The sequence below is a fragment of the Solanum tuberosum genome, unplaced genomic scaffold (assembly GCF_000226075.1).
Source record: "Solanum tuberosum cultivar DM 1-3 516 R44 unplaced genomic scaffold, SolTub_3.0 scf00271, whole genome shotgun sequence".
NCBI classification, from domain to species: Eukaryota; Viridiplantae; Streptophyta; class Magnoliopsida; order Solanales; family Solanaceae; genus Solanum; species Solanum tuberosum.
In genome coordinates, this window is record NW_006239192.1 from 324,414 (window position 1) to 329,986 (window position 5,573).

The window sequence follows — 5,573 nt, forward strand, 5'->3', positions numbered from 1 at the left end:
TAAATAGAATTATAGTGAAAATAAATTAATAAACAAATAGAATTATTGGCCAAAGAGAGGTGTCGATTTTATTCAACTCATTGTTGTTATTTTTCCTCTTATTTTTCATCATTACTTATCTAAATAAATATTCATATTTTTAATTTTGCCTCTACCCTTAATTGTAGTATTTGTTTTATATTTTATTGATTTTTTTCTTCTTTTTCTCTTTTCCTTCCTCTATCCTACTTAATAGTATCTTTTTATAGTAACAAAAGCACATCTTTCTTAGGATGTTAATCATAAGAAACATAAATGATTCTTTGTATTGTAAAAAAATATAATAAAAAGGTTGTATTTCAACATTTGATATATATTTAAAATTTTCTAATCTACCAACAATAATGTTTGAACCTTGATAGTAATTAGCATAAGACAAAGTTACAATAACCAATTTCCGTCTAACGAATGTACAAACAAAATGCTCCTACCTTCAAAACTTAAGAAATTACATAGAAAGAACATAATGCACATACCTTCATTAGGACCTTAATCATAAGAAAATAGATTATTATTTTTTAAATATTAATGAATCAATGCACAATTTTTGAGCTCTTGTCAACACTCCCTCTCACTAAATGATCAACATCTAAGAGTCCTCTTTATTTAATCTACCTTTATTACAATATCAAATCATGGAAAACACGACTTCAAATATGAAATAAAAAGGATAATCTTGAGTAGGAGTTTCATGATATAAAAAAAATATGATTTTATATGGACAAAATGGAGGAATCTTTAAAAAAAAATATAAATAGTTTTTTGTACTATAATATTGTTGAACATTGGTTAGTAGTTAGTATTATTACACACAAAGTTACAATAACTAATTTGCATCTAAACAAAAATACAAACTTGCAATAATGAAAAATGATACAAATTCAAACTAAAGAAGTTACATGGAGAAAACACTATTGAAGAAGAAGGAAGCTGGCGATTGGAACATGTCAAAGGAACAAGTCCAACGAAGCTGACTGACGTGTCTACAGCGAAGTGTTGAAGATGAAGGAAGCTGATGATTGGAACATGTCAAAGGAACAGGTCCAACGAAACTGACTGACGAGTTTACATCACTGTTGTAGAATTAGAGTCGCACTAGAATTAGACTACTTATATTAATTAGGATTATATTACGATTAGGATTAGATTATGACTAGAATTATATTATGATTAGGATTAGATTATTTATAATTGCATTATTATTATTATAGTAGTAATAGGTATTGTAGTAAGACTCTAAGTATAGTTAACTTATGACTCTACAATTATCTCCTTATATAAGGAGTATGTACTTAACAATTTTAATCATCAATACAATCATTGATTTCTCTAATCCTAGACGTGAGATTTCTACATGGTATCAGAGCATAAAAGTTCTTCCACTCTCTGAGTATTAATAAAAAAAAACACGTTAAATTGCAATGACCACTTCTACCAACACTATGTCGACCTCCTCAGTACTTCACCAACTCATTGCCGCTTGCTCCATTAAACTTAAGCCAGCAAACTACCTCATAAAGAGGACACACATATCCCAATTGATTCAAATCACAGAGAATGAACCAAGTAAAAGTAGTTGTTCCACTGTACAGACTGCTAGGGAAGTTGTAGCAGTTGAGAAGGATGCAAAAGATAGTGGCACCATTGATGTTTGGAAGGAGAAAGATGTGTTGCTAAGGAGTTGAATCTCAAGCACCTTGACCGAAGAAAGCATGTACCTAATTGTGGGCTGCTCAACTGCCAAAGAGATGTGGGAATGTTTGGAAGAAACTTATCTTCAGGCAACAAAAGAAAAAAAGTTTCAGCTTAAACAACTACAAAGTGTTAGGCTAGGAACCAAAAATATTGATGAATACATCAAGGAATTTAAAGGCATATGTGAAAGGTCAGGCCCCAAAATCATGTTAGGCAGGGGAAGAGGAAACAACAACATCAACTCCAGAGAACACATGTTTCAAGCCTGCTGGACAGGGAACAGGTTCTCAGTATAGTCAATATGGATCAGGTTCTCTAAACAATAAAAGTTTCCAAAGTGAAAATAAGGAGAGGAATAATATTGAGTCATGTCAAATCTGTGGTAGGAATAATCATACTGCTCTTAAGTGGTTTTACTGGTGGAACTACTCGTATCAATCTGCAGATGAATTGTCACAAGCAACGACTAGACATCACATTCATACCGAAGCATTGACAAAACAAGTTTTTGTTGGGTATTCAAAGTTTTTTTTTGCTGGATATTTGAAGCAAGCTAGGAGTAAATGTTCCTCTACTCACTAGCTTGAGGGGAAGTGTTGAAGAAGAAGGAAGCTAGCGATTGGAACATGTCAAAGGAACAGGTCCAACGAAGCTGACTGACGTGTCTACAACGAAGTGTTGAAGATGAAGGAAGCTGATGATTGGAACATGTCAAAGGAACAGGTCCAACGAAGCTGACTGACGAGTTTACATCACTGCTATAGAATTAGAGTCGCACTAGGACTAGACTACTTATATTAATTAGGATTATATTACGATTAGGATTAGATTATGACTAGAATTATATTATGACTAGGATTAGATTATTTATAATTACATTATTATTATTATAGTAGTAATATGTATTTTAGTAGGACTCTAAGTATAGTTAACTTAGGAATCTACAATTCTCTCCCTATATAAGGAGTATGTACTTAACAATTTTAATCATCAATACAATCATTGATTTCTCTAATCCTAGACTTGAGATTTCTACAAACACAAACACACACATCTTCCTTAGAATCTTATCATAAGAAAATAGATAAAAATACGAATACAAAATAAGTGCCCACTTTTTTGAGCTCTTGGCCAACACCTTTTTTATCAAATTAACCAACATTCAAGAGTTTTCTTCATCGTGTCAAGTTAACACATGGATTTGATAATAGAATAATACTACAAAGAACAATAAAATATAAAAAATAATTTTGAGTTGAAATTTCATGAAACAAAAAACTTGTGAATTTATATTGACAAAAATGGACAAATATTATAAAGTATCTTAAATTTTATAATTTAATTATTGTGGGTTATGAATATGAAAACTTAAAAGTCATAAAATTAATTATATTATTAAAAATAGAAGTTTAATAGATATAAGTTATGAAGGTGAAACTTTAAAAGCAAATAAAGAAGGAAAAACATAAATCAAAAAGATAAAAGAAAGACCTTTACACTAAATAGAGATATAAATTTCTTAAATTGAATAAATTAATAAAAAATAAAAAAGAATAAAGAAAGGAAGAGAAGTGATTAAGGAAATGTTATATATGTCATAAATAATGATATTTGGGTAACAAAATCGTAATTTTTTTTTTTAAAAAAACTTTATATTATATAGAAATATAAATTTCTTGAATTGAATAAATTAAAAAAAGAAGTAAAAAGGAACTAAAAAGGGGAAAAAGTAATTTAAAGAAATGATATAAATATCATTAGAAAAGAAATTAAAATAGTAAAAGAAGAAAATGAGAAATATTATAAGGGAAAAATAATAGCATTAATGATAAAAATAAATTAAATATGAATATTGATAAAGAAAGAATTAAATGTGTCTATCTTTAATATTTAGGTGAATTTTTTGTATTTTAAAATTTTAAAAATGGCCAAAAAACATCACAAAAAAGATAAATAGTTTTCTAGCCCTTAGAAACATGTCACATCAGTATGTCTAACATTCTCCTTTATATATATAGATTTAATCTGTTGATACATTACCAAGAGATACTTTAAAAAATCATTCATTTTTACTTGTGCATTTTGAAATTTGCACATCCCTTAAAAATTGATATGAGTCTTTTTTATATCATTCATATTAATTAATGTTTAATAATAGATCTTAAAAATATTTTTAAAATACTAAATAATTAATGCTAAAAACAAATTAATAAAAAGAATTAAACATGTTAAAAATAATTTTTTTTCTTTTTGAAATAATGAACTAGTAAAATGAACAAAGCGTGCAATTTAGTAATTTTTCAATATTGGACAGACAGAATAAAACAGTGTAATGAGGTATGAAAATCAGTCTTTTGGAAAAGTGGATCTTAAGGCAATCATGGGCAACACGTTTAATTTTACTTTTGACTAATAATTTTGCATTAATGCTCATCGATGATGCGCTAAGTATAATTAATTAAGAATGTTTTTGAAAAGAAGAAGATATATATTACTCCCTCTGTCCCTAATTATTTGTTCACTTTTCTTTTTTGAGTTGTCCCTAATTACTTGTCCATTTTGACAAATCAAGAAAGGACAATTTTTTTTTACCTATTATACCCTCAATTAAATAATTAATTACTTTGAAAAATGTAGAACTTTTCATCCACTTCATCATTAATAGGGGTAAATGGTAAACTCACTATGTCATTAGTTGTTTTTTTAATAGGCGTGTGAATTCAATAGTGGACAAGTAATTAGGGATCGATGGAGTATTAATTAAGAATGTTTTTAAAAAGAAGAAGATATATTTATTTAATACTATGTGGCAGCAAGTATATACCTATTTATTAAGTAGGCACTATTTAATTTGTTTTTTTCCATCGGTATGCATTATTGATAACTTGAAATTTTGACTAAGCATTTAAATATAGAAAGCCTCTTTATTTACAATTAAATTAAGTTCCAAATTTGATGATATTTATTCTAAACTTTTATTTGTTTAAATTTTGAATATCAAGACACTATTCTAAGATTTCAGTTGCATAATTTTAGAAATTGTCTTGTTATACTTTTCCCTAATTTTATTTTATTTTAAGTTGTAAAATTGTATTTTGTCGAAATGTACGACTTAAACTTAATTAAATAAATTGAGGTTGCTATCGTTCAAATCATATTTTCAGTGAGTCACATTGAATGGGATCCCATTAATGTAAAACAAGCAAACTATTTTTTGAATTGTGATTACTCTTGCTTCTTTATCACATAAGTTTTGTATATTAATTATTTGCCCAAGTGTTTCTTGCTTTTGTAGAAATACAACAATAATCTCTTTTCTTTGACCAATTTCTTACAAGAGCCACTAAAAAAGCTTCCTCCACCCTTTTCTTTTTATGAATCATTGTTTCGATAATCGAACTTATCAAATTCAAAAAACTTTTGAGTATAGGCTTTCTTTTTTCTAACTTTATGTGGACATTTTGTACACTTCGTTGTATTTTTAAAACTAGATAATGTTGCCCGTGCTATGCACGGGCCCAATAATATAAATTGTATATTTTGGGGCTAATAATCGAGTTTTTGAAGCGATTGTTTGCATGGATAAAGGAATAAGTTTTTTTTATCACAAACCTGTACTTTGTTTGACGCTATTTAAGGCATAATAAGACTACCCACATACAACATTTTTGAAATATTTTATGTTGTCAATTATCATGATTTATAGTATTTTACGCAATTTTTAAATATAAAAATAAGACAAATGAATTAAAATGGACCCAATATATGTTATTTTTGTTGTCTCAATTTATGTGACACAAATGAAATTTGGAGAGTCATCCAAATTTTCATATATTTTT